Raw genomic sequence first — 21,147 nt, forward strand, 5'->3', positions numbered from 1 at the left:
CTGCACACCCCGAGTATCTTCAACCACTCCTCTTAACTCCTGTTCTCTAATTCCTTCACGAGCTTCCTTGCCCTTGTCTGGACACGTCAAGCCAGAGTCGAGGTTGCAAACGATTCGCACCCAGCTAAGGGGATCTCTAGAGAGGGGCCAGCACAAGCCTCTGGGGAGCCTGGCAGGCCTCCGGACAGCACAGGGCTTGCCAGCTCTGCACCACGCCTGCTACAACAACAGCCTGCTCTCACCAGCAGCCCTCACAGAGTCACAGAATCACAGAATAGTAGGGGTTGGAAGGGACCTCTGTGGGTCATCTAGCCCAACCCTCCTGCCGAAGCAGGGTCACCTACAGCAGGCTGCACAGGACCTTGTCCACACGGGTCTTGAATATCTCCAGAGAAGGAGACTCCACAACCTCCCTGGGCAGCCTGTTCCATTGCTCCGTCACCCTCAGAGGGAAGAAGTTCTTCCTCATGTTCAGACGGAACTTCCTGTGCCTCAGTTTGTGCCCATTGCCCCTTGTCTTGTCACTGGGCACCACTGAAAAGAGCTTGGCCCCATCCTCCTGACACCCACCCTGCAGATATTTATAAGCATTTATTAGGTCCCCTCGCAGCCTTTTCTTCTTCAGGCTGAACAAGCACAGCTCCCTCAGCCTCTCCTCGTAGGGGAGATGTTCCAGTCCCCTCCTCATCCTTGTAGCCCTCCGCTGGACTCTCTCCAGTAGCTCTTCATCTTTCTTGAAGTGGGGAGCCCAGAACTGGACACAGGACTCCAGATGAGGCCTCACCAGGGCAGTGTAGAGGGGAAGGAGAACCTCCCTCGTCCTGCTGACCACACTCTTCTTGATGCACCCCAGGATGCCATTGGCCTTCTTGGCAGCCAGGGCACACTGCTGGCTCATGGTTAACCTGTCATCCACCAGGACACCCAGGTCCCCCTCCGCAGAGTTGCTCTCCAGCAGGTCCACCCCAAGCCTGTACGGGTGCATGGAGTTGTTCCTCCCCAGGTGCAGGACCCTGCATTTGCCTTTGTTGAATCTCATCAGGTTCCTCTCTGCCCAGCTTTCCAGCCTATCCAGGTCACGCTGAATGGCAGCACAGCCTTCCGGTGTGTCTACCACAACTCCCAGTCTGGTGTCATCAGCAAACTTGCTGAGGGTACATTCTAACTCTTCATCCAGGTCGTTGATGAAAAAGTTAAACAAGACTGGGCCCAGTACTGACCCCTGGGGGACACCACTAGTTACCAGCCTCCAACTAGACTCAGCGCCGCTGATGACAACCCTCTGAGTTCTGCCATTCAGCCAGTTCTCTGTCCACTTCATCGACCACTCATCCAGCCCACACTTCCTCAGCTTCCCTAGGAGGATATCATGGGAGACTGTGTCGAAAGCCTTGATGAAGTCAAGGTAGACAACATCCACGGCTCTCCCTTCGTCTACCCAGCCAGTCATGTCATCGTAGAAAGCTATTAGATTGGTCAGGCATGATTTCCCCTTGGTGAATCCATGCTGACTACTCCTGATAACCTTCTTTTCTTCCACTTGTTTGACGATGGCCTCCAGGAGAAGCTGCTCCATCACCTTTCCCGGGATGGAGGTGAGGCTGACCGGCCTGTAGTTCCCTGGGTCCTCCTTTTTGCCCTTTTTGAAGACTGGAGTGACATTGGCCTTTCTCCAGTCCTCGGGCACCTCTCCTGTCCCCCAGGACCTCTCAAAGATGATGGAGAGTGGCTCAGCAATGACATCCACCAGCTCTCTCAGCACTCGTGGGTGCATTCCATTGGGGCCCATGGATTTGTGGGCGTCCAGATCGCTTAAGCGATCCCTCACACAGTCCTCCTCGACCAAGGGAAAGTTGTCCTCTTTGTAGGCTTCTTCTCTTACCTGTGGGGCCTGCGATTCCTGAGGGCCAGTCTTAGCACTGAAGACTGAAGCAAAGAAGGCATTCAGTAGCTCTGCCTTCTCCGCATCCTCCGTCACCAGGACACCCGCCTCATTCAGCAGCGGCCCCACATTGTCCCTAGCCTTCCTTTTGCTGCTGATGTACTTGAAGAAGCCCTTCTTGTTGTTTTTCACATCCCTTGCCAGCTTCAATTCCAGGTGGGCCTTGGCCTTCCTCGTCGCATCCCTGCACGCTCGGAACACGTTCCTGTACTCTTCCCAAGGGGCCGGCCCCTCTTTCCACATTCCATGGACCTTTCTCTTCTGCCTGATCTCTGCTAGAAGCTCCTTCTTTAACCATGCAGGTCGCCTGCCTCCTTTGCTCGATTTCTTTCTCAGGGGGATGCATTGCTCCCGTGCATGGAAGAAGTGTTGTTCAAAGAGCGACCAGCACTCATGGACCCCCCTGCCTTCGAGAGCCCTGGCCCACGGGATTCCTCCCAGTAGCTCCTTGAAGAGGGCAAAGTCAGCCCTCCTCTGCCTGCTTCCATTCCCACACCCCGCACATGGCCATAGACAGGATCAAGCCCAAACAGGCAGCCCTCATTCTCCCACCTACAACTTCACAAGCATGGGGGACACCAACACACCAGAAGCACATACCCAAACGGAAAGGCCACGCCTAAACACAGCCTTAGCCAGCTGGCAGCAAGCCAGGGACGCACTGAACACCATGCAAGGGGCAGCCCCTCACGCCCACTACACCTGCTAAACCCACAGCAGCCTCCAAGGGCTGCAAGGAAACGGGGTCCCCTCTTCACAACGCACCCGCAAACCACACCACACCAGTGCCACGGCATGACTCCACTGATGACACCGCACCACTCCACGCTTTGCCCATGTCTGCTGAACGCGCTGACATGCACCTGCCATGGAAATACTCCCAAAAGCCGACTCTCACTTAAAAGGTGCCGACAGGGTCACACGGACACCTCCTCAACTGGACGACTTCAATTTGGAGAATTGCAGGAAGGAAGACACACCCCACCTCATTACTCGCCAGCCTCTGGCATGCAACAGCTGCTTGCTGCAAAGCGCTGTCCTGCGCAAAGCCTGTCCCGCCCCTCGGGGACCAGCATATAAGTTGGACCAGCGCTGCTCTCCCTCACACACTTCTCCTGACACCTTCTCCTCCACCATCAACAAGGTGAGTCTCAACACCCCTGCCCCTCCTTCTCCTCACCTGGCTCTTCCAGGACGCTCGGACACCAGCCCTCCCCACTCCCTCACCCCCCTGCAGCACTGCCCCTCGCACCCCCATGCCCCTCCGCTTTCTCATCACCCCGTCTTCCAGGTACTCTCCACACCACACACATGGCCTGCTACGACCTCTGCCGCCCCTGCGGACCCACCCCGCTGGCCAACAGCTGCAACGAGCCCTGTGTCAGGCAGTGTGAGGACTCCCGTGTCATCATCCAGCCCTCCACCGTCGTGGTCACCCTGCCAGGACCCATCCTCAGCTCCTTCCCACAGAACACCACCGTTGGATCCTCCACATCCGCTGCCGTGGGCAGCGAACTCAGCTCCCAGGGAGTGCCCGTCTCCTCCGGTGCCTTTGGCTATGGCTATGGCTACGGCTACGGCTTAGGAGGCCTGGGCTGCTACTACGGCGCAAGAGGCTGCAACTACGGCGGAAGAGGCTGCTACCCCTGCTAAAGGCCCCCTTACCACCACCCCTGCTCTGGAAGCCTCCGCATGCATTGAGGATGCACATCCAGGCCCTTCCTGGCATCTAGACCAGCCGTTCACATCTGTTCCTCTCAATGCAACAAGCACACAGGCAAGGAAGCAGTCAGCTTGGGCTGCCTGCAAACATGGCCCATGGACCTCCTCCTCTCCCTCTTCCTTTTTTCCTTTGCCCCTTCAACTATGTCCGGTATTTTCTGCTGCAAAAACCTTCTCACAGCTCATAGGGCACTGGGGAAATCCACTGCAGAGCACAAAGACCTCGTTGCTCTGGCCGGATCTATCTCACCCAAGGGACCCCCGCTGATTGTCGCCCTACTTGCTCTTCTAGACTGTCTCCCAGCCACTTCACACTCATGCCTTTTCACTGTTTTACGTTCCCTCAATAAAGTTCTCCTGCATCACAGCCTCAGATGCCTCCTCTTCCTTGCACCTCACAAGGCTCTGCCGCCTTCACCCTGCACAAAGCCAGGGCTCAAGAGGGTCTCAGAATGTGTCCAAACGGGCTACAAGACCTCTCATAGGAAGTGTGTCCCAAGCAACAACACCAGCAACAACACAGAGCAGCACAGGGGGGCTTCCAGTCCATGACAACAAACCCTTCAATTGCTCAAACAAAGGCTTGCACATGCTAACGCACTTCTACTCACACCTCTGATGCAAGCTCCCCATGGCAGCACGCACTTGACCAGCTCTCTTCCTGACAATGTACCTCAGGTCATCAGAACAAGCAGAAGCACAGCAAACAAGATCATTGGGTGCGCAAGGAACCCCTAGGGATCACCCAGTTCAAACCAAACTACACAACAGCATCAGCTCCAGCAGGATGTCCATGACCACGGCCACTCAGCTTTTCAGTAGCTCCTACAATCAAGACTCCAACACCTCTCTGTGCAACCGCTTCCACTGCTTGGCTGCACACTGAAAAAGCATTGTCTTCACTTCCAAGGAAATGGCCCATCTCTTCTGATTTGCCCATTTCCTCTTGCCCTGGTCATGGGCAGCCAACACAAGAGTCCGACTTGCCTGGCCTCATGCCTTCCACTCGGGTTTTGACACACATTTGTGTCATCTCCGATCAGCAGCTTTGCCTCCTGGCTAAAACACCTCCCAGCTCACTCGGCTTCTCCTCAGTGGAAGGATGCTCCAGACCCTTAAGCATCTCGCTGGCCCTGCACTCAACTTCTTCCACTAACGCCGTGCACCTCTTCCACTGCCAAGCCCTCAGCTGCACACAGGATTCCACACGGGGCACCCTCAGTGATGAAGAGACAGCAAGATCACCTGTCCCAATGTGCTGCCAATGCTCCTCCCAATGTCGCCCTCGAGACTCTGGGCCTCTTTGGCCCCAAGGCTGCCTTGCTGCCTTGTAGTCACCTTGCTTTCTGCCAGCACCACAAGGTTGGGCTCAGCAAAGCTGCTTTCATGCCTCTCAGCCTCCACAATGTCCTGGGGACCAGCGCTGTTCCTGCCCTCATGCACGACTTGGCATGTGCCCAGGGAACTGGTGGAGTCACCAGACCCGCAGCTGTTTCAAAAATGTGTAGACATTGCGCTTCGGGACACTGTTTAGCAGGCATCGTAGTGTTGTGCTAATGGTTGGATTTGATGATCTTGGAGGTCTTTTCATACATTAATGATTCTCTGATTGCCTGTCTTGAACCTCAGGACATTCCTCTCGGCCCTGTTCGCCAACTTCTCCAACTCCCTCTCAACACTGCCACAACCACTCGGCCAGTCCTCCACCTTCTGCATCAGCTGCCGACTGCCTCAGGGGCCACTCTGACCCGCTGCCCACCTCATCGATCAGGAAGATGAACAGTCGTGGCCCCATGGATACGACTCCTGGCCTACATCACTTGACACCTGACTGTTAGTGGACTTTGCGCCACTCATCACAAGCCTCTGGGCACAGACCTTCAGCCACTTTGCAGTGCACTTCACGGGCCACTTGTGCTACCCACACTTTCTCAGCTTCTCTAGGACCACCCAATGGCAGACAGTGACAAACGGTCCAAAAGCCACTGCTCTCCCCTTGTCCAACACCCACTCACTTCAACACACAAGAAATGGAGGTCACTGAAGCAGCATTTCCCCTTTCTAAATTCACCCCAAAAGCTCCCCGTCAGTTTCTTCACCTTCACTTGGCAGTGCTTTTGGGACCACTTCCTCCATCACCTCTCCAGGGGACAAGCTGAGGATCACTAGCCTCTGCTTTCCCACACCTTCCTTCCTCAGGTTCTTCAAGACAGGAGGGCTACGAGCTCTCTTCCACATATCAGCAACCACTCCCACGCAACATGACCTTGACAAGAGAATGGGCACTGAGCTCCCAAGGACAGCAGCCAGCTCCCTCGGCATTCGCAGCTACAAGCCAGCAAGGACCAATAGACCTGTGTACATCCAGACGCACAGCACTCCTTCCTACCTCCCTTCGTCCTCCTCAACAACGAGGACAACTCACAAGCCAAACACCCTGCAAAACACTCACCTTGCCTGAAGTGGGACACGGCCTCTCATTCATCAACACTTCAGAATGCACCAACCGCCACCAGGACAGCGGCTCTGCAGCCACCTGCACCATGATTGCCCCCAGCTCTCCTTGCCATGCTCCAAACCCTCTTTCTTCCTGTCACGTGCTGTGCAGACAAGTGGCCTGGCCACTCGGCACTCACCTCAAGCACAGGCCACCAAACGCCCTGCCTCACCAGCCTCCCCTGCCTCCTGCTCACACTCCCGCTCTGCCTCTCGCCACTCTCACGCGCTCTCCAGAAACTCACCTGCCCTTGCCGGCTGCCCCTTATACAATCATAGACTTATTGAGCTGGGAAAAGACTCTTCCTATCATCGGCTCCAGTCGCTAAGCTACCACTGCCAAGTCCACCACAAAACCATCTGCCTGTAGCTCCATCGGATACGACAAGGGGTATTGCTTTTAAACTAAAAGAGCGTAGATTTAGTCTGGATGTAAGGAGGAAATTTTTTACAATGATGAACGGGAAACACTGGATCAGGTTGCCCAGAGAGGTGGGAGATGTCCCATCCCTGGAAACATTCAAGGTCAGGATGGACGCGGCTCGGAGCAACCTGCTATAGTGCTAGATGTCCCTGCCCATTGCAGGAAGGCTGCACTACATGACCTTTCAAGGTCCCTTCCAACACAAACTATACTATGATTCTCTAGTCCTATCATTTTATGTCTACACGCCCTTCAAATACCTCCCAAGATGCTGACTCCGACACTTCCCTGGGCAGCCTCTTCCAGCACTTCATCACCCTTTCTAGGATGAAATTTTTCCGAATACCCAATACAAAACTTCCCTGAATGCAACTTGAGGCTCTGTCCTCTTCTACTATCACATGTGCCTAAGGAGAAGAGACTTCTATCCACCTTTCCATCTTCTTACAACCTCCTTTCAGGTAGTTGCAGACAGCGATAAGGTCACCCCTCAGCCTTCTTTATCTTCACACTGCACACCCCGAGTATCTTCAACCACTCCTCTTAACTCCTGTTCTCTAATTCCTTCACGAGCTTCCTTGCCCTTGTCTGGACACGTCAAGCCAGAGTCGAGGTTGCAAACGATTCGCACCCAGCTAAGGGGATCTCTAGAGAGGGGCCAGCACAAGCCTCTGGGGAGCCTGGCAGGCCTCCGGACAGCACAGGGCTTGCCAGCTCTGCACCACGCCTGCTACAACAACAGCCTGCTCTCACCAGCAGCCCTCACAGAGTCACAGAATCACAGAATAGTAGGGGTTGGAAGGGACCTCTGTGGGTCATCTAGCCCAACCCTCCTGCCGAAGCAGGGTCACCTACAGCAGGCTGCACAGGACCTTGTCCACACGGGTCTTGAATATCTCCAGAGAAGGAGACTCCACAACCTCCCTGGGCAGCCTGCTCCAGTGCTCCGTCACCCTCAGAGGGAAGAAGTTCTTCCTCATGTTCAGACGGAACTTCCTGTGCCTCAGTTTGTGCCCATTGCCCCTTGTCTTGTCACTGGGCACCACTGAAAAGAGCTTGGCCCCATCCTCCTGACACCCACCCTGCAGATATTTATAAGCATTTATTAGGTCCCCTCGCAGCCTTTTCTTCTTCAGGCTGAACAAGCACAGCTCCCTCAGCCTCTCCTCGTAGGGGAGATGTTCCAGTCCCCTCCTCATCCTTGTAGCCCTCCGCTGGACTCTCTCCAGTAGCTCTTCATCTTTCTTGAAGTGGGGAGCCCAGAACTGGACACAGGACTCCAGATGAGGCCTCACCAGGGCAGTGTAGAGGGGAAGGAGAACCTCCCTCATCCTGCTGACCACACTCTTCTTGATTCACCCCAGGATGCCATTGGCCTTCTTGGCAGCCAGGGCACACTGCTGGCTCATGGTTAACCTGTCATCCACCAGGACACCCAGGTCCCCCTCCGCAGAGTTGCTCTCCAGCAGGTCCACCCCAAGCCTGTACGGGTGCATGGAGTTGTTCCTCCCCAGGTGCAGGACCCTGCATTTGCCTTTGTTGAATCTCATCAGGTTCCTCTCTGCCCAGCTTTCCAGCCTATCCAGGTCACGCTGAATGGCAGCACAGCCTTCCGGTGTGTCTACCACAACTCCCAGTCTGGTGTCATCAGCAAACTTGCTGAGGGTACATTCTAACTCTTCATCCAGGTCGTTGATGAAAAAGTTAAACAAGACTGGGCCCAGTACTGACCCCTGGGGGACACCACTAGTTACCAGCCTCCAACTAGACTCAGCGCCGCTGATGACAACCCTCTGAGTTCTGCCATTCAGCCAGTTCTCTGTCCACTTCATCGACCACTCATCCAGCCCACACTTCCTCAGCTTCCCTAGGAGGATATCATGGGAGACTGTGTCGAAAGCCTTGATGAAGTCAAGGTAGACAACATCCACGGCTCTCCCTTCGTCTACCCAGCCAGTCATGTCATCGTAGAAAGCTATTAGATTGGTCAGGCATGATTTCCCCTTGGTGAATCCATGCTGACTACTCCTGATAACCTTCTTTTCTTCCACTTGTTTGACGATGGCCTCCAGGAGAAGCTGCTCCATCACCTTTCCCGGGATGGAGGTGAGGCTGACCGGCCTGTAGTTCCCTGGGTCCTCCTTTTTGCCCTTTTTGAAGACTGGAGTGACATTGGCCTTTCTCCAGTCCTCGGGCACCTCTCCTGTCCCCCAGGACCTCTCAAAGATGATGGAGAGTGGCTCAGCAATGACATCCACCAGCTCTCTCAGCACTCGTGGGTGCATTCCATTGGGGCCCATGGATTTGTGGGCGTCCAGATCGCTTAAGCGATCCCTCACACAGTCCTCCTCGACCAAGGGAAAGTCGTCCTCTTTGTAGGCTTCTTCTCTTACCTGTGGGGCCTGCGATTCCTGAGGGCCAGTCTTAGCACTGAAGACTGAAGCAAAGAAGGCATTCAGTAGCTCTGCCTTCTCCGCATCCTCCGTCACCAGGACACCCGCCTCATTCAGCAGCGGCCCCACATTGTCCCTAGCCTTCCTTTTGCTGCTGATGTACTTGAAGAAGCCCTTCTTGTTGTTTTTCACATCCCTTGCCAGCTTCAATTCCAGGTGGGCCTTGGCCTTCCTCGTCGCATCCCTGCACGCTCGGAACACGTTCCTGTACTCTTCCCAAGGGGCCGGCCCCTCTTTCCACATTCCATGGACCTTTCTCTTCTGCCTGATCTCTGCTAGAAGCTCCTTCTTTAACCATGCAGGTCGCCTGCCTCCTTTGCTCGATTTCTTTCTCAGGGGGATGCATTGCTCCCGTGCATGGAAGAAGTGTTGTTCAAAGAGCGACCAGCACTCATGGACCCCCCTGCCTTCGAGAGCCCTGGCCCACGGGATTCCTCCCAGTAGCTCCTTGAAGAGGGCAAAGTCAGCCCTCCTCTGCCTGCTTCCATTCCCACACCCCGCACACGGCCATAGACAGGATCAAGCCCAAACAGGCAGCCCTCATTCTCCCACCTACAACTTCACAAGCATGGGGGACACCAACACACCAGAAGCACATACACAAATGGAAAGGCCAGGCCTAAACACAGCCTTAGCCAGCTGGCAGCAAGGCAGGGACGCACTGAACACCATGCAAGGGGCAGCCCCTCACGCCCACTACACCTGCTAAACCCACAGCAGCCTCCAAGGGCTGCAAGGAAACGGGGTCCCCTCTTCACAACGCACCCGCAAACCACACCACACCACTGCCACGGCATGACTCCACTGATGACACCGCACCACTCCACGCTTTGCCCATGTCTGCTGAACGCGCTGACATGCACCTGCCATGGAAATACTCCCAAAAGCCGACTCTCACTTAAAAGGTGCCGACAGGGTCACACGGACACCTCCTCAACTGGACGACTTCAATTTGGAGAATTGCAGGAAGGAAGACACACCCCACCTCATTACTCGCCAGCCTCTGGCATGCAACAGCTGCTTGCTGCAAAGCGCTGTCCTGCGCAAAGCCTGTCCCGCCCCTTGGGGACCAGCATATAAGTTGGACCAGCGCTGCTCTCCCTCACACACTTCTCCTGACACCTTCTCCTCCACCATCAACAAGGTGAGTCTCAACACCCCTGCCCCTCCTTCTCCTCACCTGGCTCTTCCAGGACGCTCGGACACCAGCCCTCCCCACTCCCTCACCCCCCTGCAGCACTGCCCCTCGCACCCCCATGCCCCTCCGCTTTCTCATCACCCCGTCTTCCAGGTACTCTCCACACCACACACATGGCCTGCTACGACCTCTGCCGCCCCTGCGGACCCACCCCGCTGGCCAACAGCTGCAACGAGCCCTGTGTCAGGCAGTGTGAGGACTCCCGTGTCATCATCCAGCCCTCCACCGTCGTGGTCACCCTGCCAGGACCCATCCTCAGCTCCTTCCCACAGAACACCACCGTTGGATCCTCCACATCCGCTGCCGTGGGCAGCGAACTCAGCTCCCAGGGAGTGCCCGTCTCCTCCGGTGCCTTTGGCTATGGCTATGGCTACGGCTACGGCTTAGGAGGCCTGGGCTGCTACTACGGCGGAAGAGGCTGCAACTATGGCGGGAGAGGCTGCTACACATGTTGAAGGTCCCCTTGCCACCACCTGCTCCTGAAGCCACGGCATACATTGAGGACGTACATCCAGGCCCTTCCTGGCACATCCACCTGCCATCCACAGCTCCTCCTCTCAAGGCAACAAGTCTGAAACCTGGCAAGGGCTCATCCCAACCTGCCTACAAACATGGTCCACGTACCTCCTCCTCTTCTCCCACTTCCTTCTTTCCATAAGCCCTTCTGCTCTGCCCAGTACTCTCCGCTGCAAATACCTTCTTACAAGCCAAAACCCACTGAGGAAATCCACTGTAACGCTACCTCTGCAGGGCACAAGGACCTCGGTGCTCTGGACTGATCTATCTCACCCAAGGGACCCCCGCTGATTGTCGCCCTACTTGCTCTTCTACACTGGCTCCCAGCCACTTCACACTCATGCCTTTTCGCTGTTTTACGTTCCCTCAATAAAGTCCTCCTGCATCACAGCCTCAGATGCCTCCTCTTCCTTGCATCTCACAAGGCTCTGCCGCCTTCACCCTGCACAAAGCCAGGGCTCAGGAGGGTCTCAGAATGGGTCGAAATGGGCTACAAGACCTCTCATAGGAAGTGTGTCCCAAGCAACAGCACCAGCAACAACACAGAGCAGCACAGGGGGGCTTCCAGTTCATGACAACAAACCCTTCAATTGCTCACACAAAGGCTTGCACATGCTAACGGGCTTCTACTCACACCTCTGATGCAAGCTCCCCATGGCAGCACGCACTTGACCAACTCTTCTCTCCAGCACGACTCTCTGGCCATCACAGCAAGCAGATTCACATCAAACAAAATCATTTAGTGTGCAAGGAACCTCAGGGGTCATCTAGTTCAACCCAAACTACTCAAGCACCATCAGCCCCAGCAGTCTGTCCACTACCATGGGCACTCAGGTTTTCAGTAACTCCAAGGATGGAGACTCCAACAATTCTTCCACTGCTTGACCACCCTCACACTGAAAAAGACATCCTTTCATTGGCCATGGAAATCCATCTGCTTTCTCTTATGCTCATGGCCTCTTGTTATGGTTGTGTGCACTACAGATAAGAGCCAGCCTCCCTCGACATCATTCATGCCCTCAGGGATTTATAAACATTGACTACAGCTCCCCTGTGCGTCCTTGTCTCCTTGCCATGGGGTTTCAGCTCTCTCAGCCTCCAGCCCTGTCAATATCAGCATCCTCCTGCCAACGCTTAGCCTGATGCCACCCTGGAGTCTGGTGGCCTGTGTTCCCAAAATGCTTCATTTCCACCTTACAGTCCGTTTGTTCTCCACCGGGACCACAAGGTCTTTCTTTGCTAAGCTGCTTTCTATCCAGGTGGCCCCCAGCCGTTCCTGCTACCTGCGCTGACTCCTCACCAGAAACACGACTTTGAATCTCCCCTTGCTCAACTCCATGAGACTCCTCTGTTCCCAGGGCAGGGAAATCAGGTCGCCCTCTCAGCATTCACACGTTCAGACTATCTTTCTCCATGGACCTCTGCACCTCCAGCTACACAACCGCCCTTTCTGGGGGGTAGCTGTGAGTCCACCTGACTCACTGGCACCCCCAGTCAAGCCATGCATTGGCCCAGCATGCCACCAGTCCTCACCAACTGCGAGCTTGCCAGCATTATTCCAATCAATAAAAATGGCACGTGGGTAAACCCAGGAAAATAGAGGCCTGTTAGTCTAACTGCAAGAGCAAGAAAAAATACAGAGAATGCTATTGAAAGACACTTAAAGACAATTCCATCATCAGGCACAGTCAACACGTATTCACAGAGGGAAAGTCCTGTTTAACTCATTTGATATCCTTCTACGACAAGGTCATCTGCCTCGTGGATGAAGGGAAAGCCGTGGACGTAGTTTCTCTGGATTTTAGTACAGCTTTTGATCCTGTCCCTCACAGCATCCTTCTGGACAACTTGTCCAACTGTCAGATGAGCAGGTACACGGTGTGCTGGCTGAAGGGCAGACCTCAAAGCGTTGTAGGGAACTGGGCTGCATCTGGCTGGTGACCGGTCACCAGCGGTGCTCCTCAAGACTTCATTCTAGGGTCAGGTCTGTTCATGATTTTTATCAATGCTCTGGACACAGGAGTTGAATGCACCATGAGCCAGTTTGACAATGACACCAAACTGGGAGGTGCCTCTTGAGGGACAAGAGGCCTTGCAGAGGGATTTAGATTGATTGCAGCATTGGGTAACCACCAATTGAACCAGAACAAATGCCAGATTCTGCACCTAAGGTGGAATAATTGTGGACACAAGCACAGACTGGGAGAGGAGTAGCTGGAGAACAGCCCTGCAGGAAGGGATCTGGGGGTGCTGGCTGACAGCAGGCTCAAGCGGAGTCAGCAGGTTGCCCTGGCAGCCAAGAGGGCAAATGACATCCGAGGGGCCATCAACCACAGCACAACCAGACAGTCAAAAGAGGGGACTATCCCACTGCATTTAGTGTTGGTGCGGTCTCATCTTGAGCACTGTGAGGAGTTCTGGACATCACAATTGAAGAAGGATGTTAAGGAACACGAAAGCATCCAGAGGAGGGCAACAAAGCTGGTGAAAGGCCTGGAAGCCATGTCCTAGAGGAGCGGCTGAGGACACTTGATTTGTCTTATTTGGAGACGAGGAGGCTGAGGGGTGACCTCATTGCTCTCTGCAGCTTTATGAGGAGGGGACATGGAAGGGGAGGTGCTGACCTCTTCTCCCTGGGATCCAGTAACAAGACACATGGGAATGGATCAAAGCTGCATCATGGAGGTTCACAACTGATATTAGGAATCCCTTCTTTACCCAAAGGGTGGTCAAACACTGAAACAGGCTTCCTAGACAGGTTCTCAATGCCCCAAGCCTGTCACTGTTAAAGAGGCATTTGGACCACACCAACACTAATATGCTTTAACTTTTGGTCAGCCCTGAAGCAGTCAGGCATTTGGACTAGATAGAATCATAGAATGGTAAACGTTGGAAGGGACCTAAAAGATCATCTGGTTCCAAGCCCCCTGCCATGAGCAGGGACATCTGCCACTAGACCAGGTTGCTCAGAGCTCCATCCAACCTGGCCTTGAACACTGCCAAGGAGGGGGCATCCACAGCTTCTCTGGGCAACCTGGGCCAGTGTTTCACCACCCTCACGGGGAAGAATTTCTTCCTAATATCTAACCTAAATCTGTCCTCTTTTGGTTTAGAACCGTCCCCCCCTTGTCCTATCACTACACACTCTCGTGAACAGCCCCTCTCCATCCTTCCTGTCGGCCCCTTCAGGTACTGGAAGATTGCTCTAAGGTCACCCCGGAGCCTTCTCTTCTCCAGGCTGAACAGCCCCAACTCCCACAGCCTGTCCTCGTAGGAGAGGTACTCCAGCCCTCATCTTGGTGGCCCTCTTCTGGACCCGCTCCCAACACATCCACGTCCTTCTTATGTTGGGGGCTCCAGAGCTGGATGCAGGACTCCAGGCGGGGTCTCACGAGAGCGGAGTAAAGGGGCATAATCCCCTCGCTTGCCCTACTGGCCATGCTTCTCTTGATGCAGCCCAGGATACTTTCTGGGCTGCAAGCGCACATTGCCGGCTCATGTTGAGCTTCTCATCCTCCAGTACCCCCAAGTCCTTCTCCTCAGGGCTGCTGTCGAGCAACTCTCCGCCCAGCCTGTACTTGTGTTTGGGATTACCCTGACCCATATGCAGGACTTTGCACTTGGCCTTGTTGAACTTCATGTGGTTCACGCAGGCCCACCTCTCCAGCCTGTCAAGGTCCCTCTAATGGCATCCCTTCCCTCCAGCGTGTCAACCACACCACACAGCTTGGTGTCGTCGGCAAACTTGCTGAGGGCGCACTCAGTCCTCCTGTCCATGTCGCCGACAAAGATATTGAACAGCACCAGCCCCAGTACCAACCCCTGAGGCACACCACTCCTCGCTGGTCTCCACCTGGACGTCGAGCCATTGACTGCAACTCTTTGTGTGTGTCCATCGAGCCAGTTCCTTATCCAACGAGTGATCCATCTGTCAAATAGGTCCAGGTCCCTTCCAACTGGGCTGTTCTAGTCTAGCCTAGTCTATGCTGCTTCATCAACCGCTTGGCTCATGAACATCACCTCCAGGTTCTCAGATGTATGGTCCAGCACACACACCTCCCATTGCACCTCGACACCTTCCAGTCCCACCCCAGACCCACAAAAACACTGTGCAGGGAAACAACCTCCCCACTCGGCTCTCCCCCCAGGTGAAGCCCCTACAGGCAGTCACCCACCAGCCTCCCATACATCTGAGCCTCTCACCGCCCTCACCAGCTCTCCCAGAGCTCCTCAGCCCCATGGCCGCAGCCTTCCCTCACCCACAGCCAGGCACTCCATCAGCATCACAGAATCACAGAATCAGAATCCCAGCATGGCAGGGGTTGGAAGGGACCTCTGTGGGTCACCCAGTCCAACCCCCCTGCCAAAGCAGGGTCACCCAGAGCAGGCTGCACAGGACTGCATCCAGGTAGGTCTTCAATATCTCCAGAGAAGGAGAATCCACAACCTCCCTGGGCAGCCTGTTCCAGTGCTCCGTCACCCTCAGAGGGAAGAAGTTCTTCCTCCTGTTCAGACAGAACTTCCTCTCCTTCAGTTTGTGCCTGTTTCCCCTTGTCCTGTCACTGTGCACCACCGAAAAGAGTCTGGCCCCGTCCTCCTGACCCCCATCCTGCAGATATTTAGAAGCATTTTGAAGGTCCCCTCTCAGCCTTCTCTCCTCCAGGCTAAATAAGCACGAGTCCCTCAACCTTTCCTCAAAGGACAGATGCTCCCATACCCTCATCATCCTTGTAGCCTTCCACTGGGCTCTCTCCAGTAGCTCCTCATCTTTCTTGAGCTGAGGAACCCAGAACTGGACACAGGACTGCAGATGGGGCCTCACTAGGGCAGTGTAGAGGGGGAGGAGTACCTCCCTCGACCTGCTGGCCACAGTCCTCTTAATGCACCCCAGGATCCCACTGGCCTTCTTGGCAACCAGAGCACACTGCTGGCTCATGGTTAACCTGTTGTCCCCCAGCTCTCCCAGTCCCTTTCCACAGAGCTGCTCTCCAGCAGGTCCGCCCCAGCCTGTACTGGTGCACGGGGTTTTTCCTCCCCAGGTGCAGGACCCTGCCCTTGTTGAACTCCATCAGGTTCCTCTCTGCCCAACTTTCCAGCCTGTCCAGGTCTTGCGGGATCCAGCACAGCCTGCCGGTGTATCCACCACTCCTCCCAGTTTTGTGTCATCAGCAAACTTGCTGAGGGTGCACTCTAACTCTTCTTCACCCTCAGACACCAGCCAATCAGTAGGCAAATAAGAACCTGCCAAACAGGGGGTGGATAACAACCTGATAATCAGGGGGGCAAATAACAACCTGCCAATCAGGGGGCAGCTAACAAGTGCCACCTGCTGCAGAAGCTCCCAGAAGCTTCCAGAAGGCTCCTGTCAGGACCCCAAAAGCAACAACTCCAGCACAATAAATAGAGAATCTTCACCAAAGGGACCCCAAAACAGCTGCTGGGAGGGATGAGGGAGGCAACGAATGAGCAGAAATGCTGCTGAAAACCAAACCGAATGTCTCACACAACAGTAGTGAGGGGACTCAGAGGGGTCGGATGGAGGGAAGATGCCCTGATTAAGTAACAACCCCAAAAAAGCTGCAAGCACTAAATATGTCAACAAACCCTGCACTTCTTGCCCGTGATGCAGGGTGCCAGGGACTCCCATGCGGGGTCCTCTGCCATGGCCCCACTTGCTGTGGTCCCAAGCCCAACTGCCCAGCAGTCCCCATGACACCATCTTCCCTCATGGCAGGGTCCCAGGGACACCCACACAGGCTCCCGAGTCCCTGTCCCCACCTGGCTGCTGGGATCCTGGGAAACCCCATGTAGGGTGCCCAGGCCACCAATCCCCCTTTCTGAGGGGTCCTCAGCTGACCCAAGTCGGGGTCCCTGTTGCACTGTCCGCCTGGCTGCACGGTCCCCATTCCAACTGTGTGGGATTCCCCAGGCCATGGTCTCACCTTGTTATGGGGTCCCTAAGTGATCCCCTGGGGAGGGATCCCCAGGCCTCCATCCCATCTTCACTGCAGGCTCCCACAGTGACCCATGCAGGGGGTCTCTAGACCACCATCCTCCCTGCTGCAGGGTCCCTGGACCATCTGTGCATGGAACCACAAGCCACCGTCCTTATGCTCTGAGGTCACACAGAAAGACCCTGTGTGAAGTCACCATTCCCCACTGTGAGGTCCCTGAAGCCCTGGGGACCGGGGGCAGGACCAAGCTTGTGAGCCTGCTCTGCTGTGAAGATAGGGCTCCTGCGGGGCTGCACGGCCAAGGAGCTGGTGGGGTGGGAACATCCCCTTGTGCCACCCTCCTACCTCTGTGGTTCCCACCTTGGGCACTCAAACACAGATCTTTGAGTACCAGAGATCTTTGGTCCCCCCAAATTGCTAATACCAATGCCACTCACTCCTTCTTCGTTGGTTTTATTTTTCGCTCTCTGCAAGTGAAAAACGAAAGGCTTTTGAAAACAGGTGAGCTCTGGACTCAGACAGGAGCTCACAGTCTCCAGGGCTACTGGCAGCACTGAAATATTCATCAAAAGCCAATTAAGAGAATGCCTCCGAAGCAGCTGGAGTCCAGAGTGCCGGAGAGCTCTGCGCACAGCTGGAGTCGGCCCCGTTTCAAAGACGGAGCTTTTACCCAGGAACAAAGCCATTCCCTAACGCAAAACCAAACATCACCTGCCTTGGAGACGGGCAAGGAGAGGGGAAAACGGGTTTGGATCTGTTGGCCTTTTAATCCGGTGATTTAGTGCAAATAGCACACCTCCCTTGCTCATCTTAAAATAATTTCTAATCAATAGAAGAGAAACTCAAGAAATACCTGCACTTGTGAGCGACAGTTTTTCACCTTGGAGTTCAGCCAGCTTGACATCAACCCTTGGACTGGAATGGGTGCAGGAGCTCACCTCCCCGCAGCCCTGCGACGTGCCCGAGCAGCCAGGCCCGGCGGGATGTCTGCCTCATGCTTCAGAGCGTGTCTCAGCCCAAACTTGCTCCAGAGCTGCTCGTTTCGGGCACAGTCAGCTCAGACGGGTTCAAGGGAGCGGTGGGAGGAGGCTCGTAGCCACATTGTCCTCTGCCCAGAGGATGGATGGACCAGCATATGCCTGTCTCATCCACCCTGGGGAAACCAGGGGCCAGGTCATTTTGGTTGCCCCCTGCCCAGCTCTCTGCACCCCATCCTTAGGAGACCCCAAGCCAGGCACGCAGCAGGAGGGATGTGTTTGCCAGCACCTTCCTGAGCTGCAACTGAAATGGGTGGCACTTCTCCCAGTGTCTGACTCCCAACGGGACTCTCAGCCACCCAGCCAGGACCAGGTTCTCAGAGGATCCCCAAACGATGTCGTGGACCCGTCACTGCTTGCGGCCATGTACGGCTTTCTCCTTGTCTCCCCCCTTCCAGAAGACTGGACTCGGCAGGGCCAAATGCAAAATGATGATGGCAAAGACATTACTGCGCAGCAGCTCTTCCTGATCCCATGAACCAGGAGTCCGTAAGGAGTCCGATCCGTTCCTGTCCCACCCCAAGTCAGAAATTTTCCATTCAAGCTGCTCCTGGTTCCCATTTCACGTGCTAAGAAACCTCCCATCATTAGCAAGAGGGAAACTGGTGGGAGCTGGGCTGCTTGGGACAAAATGGTCCTCAGCTGGCCAAAATCATGCCCGGAGGGCGGCACAGGTTGTGCTGCAGGACATTGCCTGGAAAGGGGCTCACTGCTGGTGTGCTGTCCACCTAAAAGCACAAAAAAGAGCCACCAAACCGAAATCTGAGTGGCAGAGGGGTGCTTAGAGCTGGCGTGTCTCACCTGGGCTCCTGGAGCTTGGACACAGCAGCGTCGCGAGCCGGCTTCCACGCTGGCGTGAGCTCCACGTGGGCAGCTCGTACCCGTCTGCCCCGCTTTCCTCGGAGGAATGGGGAGGGCAGAGCAGGGATCGGGGCTGGAGCCGAAACTGGAACAGTTTGAGCGAAAGAGGTGACCCACAAAGAAGCTTCATTATGGAAACAACGCGTCAGGTGGAGCAGCGGTTCTCCGACGGCGATGGGATCTGCCCAAGCTACCCAAGCTTTCTCCTACCCGCTGCAGGCTGCTGGGCTGTTCCTCTGGTTCGTGTCACGCAGGAGACCTGCCCAGTTGAGCTAATGAGTCTCCTCCGGGCTTTCGTCCTGAACTCGCAAGATCTTGCTAGATAATATCAAAATCCTGGGTGATATTTCATTAAAAAGAGAGTCCTGCTCCATCCCAGGCGGTCACTGCAAGTTTGCACCTCTCCCCTGTGATCTTCCCTCACGCTCTAACGTTGCTTTGGTAATTAGCTCCAGAATTACCATATTTAAATCCAGCACCGCGGTTATTCGGCTGCTGCCACAGCAGTTCTGTCCGTGCAGCCTCCCAGCGACTCCTCGGCTGGAACAGGTCCGAAGCTCACGGGATGCAGCACGAAGTTTTACCCTCCCACCGGGACCTGGAAAATCTTCCTTGGCCTTTTGCGTTTCCCTGGCTCATATAATGGGTGCCCCGTCATTGGAAGGGTTCAAGGTCGAGTTGGTTTGAGCAACCTGATCCAGAATCATAGAATAATTAAGGTTGGAAAAGAACTCTAAGATCCTCAAGTCCAAACATCAACCCATCACCACCATGCCTGCTGAAAGAAAGATGTCTCTGCCCATGGGGGGGGGAGGGGGGGGGGTGGATTAGATGACCTTTAAAGGTCCCTTTCAACCCAAGACCTTCTATTCTAGAATTTTACCATCCAGCTGTGGATGCAGCTGGATGTGGGGTGGTTATCGTTCATCTGCCTGCCTTGAATTAAGAAGAGTGTGACCACTAGGTCGAGGGAGGTTTTCTTCCCCCTCTACTCTGCCCTAGTGAGGTCCCATCTGGAGTCCTGTGTCCAGTTCTGGGCTCCCCACTTCAAGAAAGATGAGCACCTACTGGAGAGAGTCCAGCGGAGGCCTACGAGGATGATGAGGGGACTGGAGGATCTCTCCTATGAGGAAAGGCTGAGGGAGCTGGGCTTTTTTACAGAATCACAGAATCCCAGCATGGTAGGGGTTGGAAGGGACCTCTGTGGGTCACCCGTCCCAACCCCCTGCCAAAGCAGGGTCACTCAGAGCAGGCTGCACAGGACCTCATCCAGGCGGGTCTTGAATATCTCCAGAGAAGGAGAATCCACAACCTCCCTGGGCAACCTGTCCCAGTGCTCCGTCACCCTCAGAGTGAAGAAGCTAAACAAGCCCAGCTCCCTCAGCCTTTCCTCATAAGAGAGAATCGCCAGTCCCCTCATCATCTTCGCAGCCCTCCTTCGGACTGTCTCCAGTAGCTCCTCATCTTTCTTGAACTGGGGAGCCCAGAACTGGACGCAGTACTGCAGATGGGACCTCACCAGGGCAGAGTAAAGGGGGAGAGAACATCCCTCGACCTTTAGCCTGGAGAAGAGAAGGCTGAGAGGGGACCTTAGAAATGCTTATAAATATCTGCAGGGTGGGGGTCAGGAGGACAGGGCCAGACTCTTTTCAGCGGTGCCCAGCGACAGGACAAGGGGCAACGGGCACAAACTGGAGCAGAGGAAGCTCCAGCTGAAGACGAGGAAGAACTTCTTCACTCTGAGGGTGACGGAGCACTGGAACAGGCTGCCCAGAGGGGCTGTGGAGTCTCCTTCTCTGGAGATATTGAAGACCCACCTGGACAAGGTCCTGTGCAGCCTGCTCTGAGTGACCCTGCTTCAGCAGGGGGGTTGGACTGGGTGACCCACAGAGGTCCCTTCCAACCCCTGCCATGCTGGGATTCTGTGAACCAGTGCAGGTGGAGTGGGAGATGCAGGAAACATCAACCTGAGCTTTCTTCCTGCCAAATCTAGGTATCTCATGGAGGATGTAAGAGGTGATGCTGTTTGCAGAGCAGATGGGTAGAGAAGGAGCTTTAGCGCTTCATCCCTGGCTCCACACGTGACGTCAGCCAGGGCATCCTGCATCACGAGAAGGAAAATAGCACCAGGGCTGGAATCTCTCGTGGAAAAGGGATATTTGGAGTGAGTCGGGAAAGCCCTGGGAGGGCTGGGGACATGCTGGGACTCACCCAGCTGGGAGAGGGGCTGGACAATTCCATCACAGACACAGCAGGTCGCACGAGGACAGGGTGACATCTTTCGATGTGCCCCCCTCCCCCCCCCAATCCATCCCAGGAAGGGGGTCCCTAAGGATCCAGCTTTTCTTCAGCTTTTCCCGAAGGAGAAGGGCACGGTCCAATTCCCAGTCTCATCCAGGAGAAAGGGAGAAAAGGAGTGGAAAAGCGGTGACATCCCACCGCTCCTCGACGGCGGGGTCGTTATCTCTTTCTGAGGGGGGGCTAAAAAAGTGGGAATTCCTGCTGGGTCTCCCTTAATCCCATTTTTCCACCATTTTATCATCG

The sequence above is a fragment of the Opisthocomus hoazin genome, chromosome 3 (genome assembly GCF_030867145.1).
Source record: "Opisthocomus hoazin isolate bOpiHoa1 chromosome 3, bOpiHoa1.hap1, whole genome shotgun sequence".
In the NCBI taxonomy this organism is placed as follows: Eukaryota; Metazoa; Chordata; class Aves; order Opisthocomiformes; family Opisthocomidae; genus Opisthocomus; species Opisthocomus hoazin.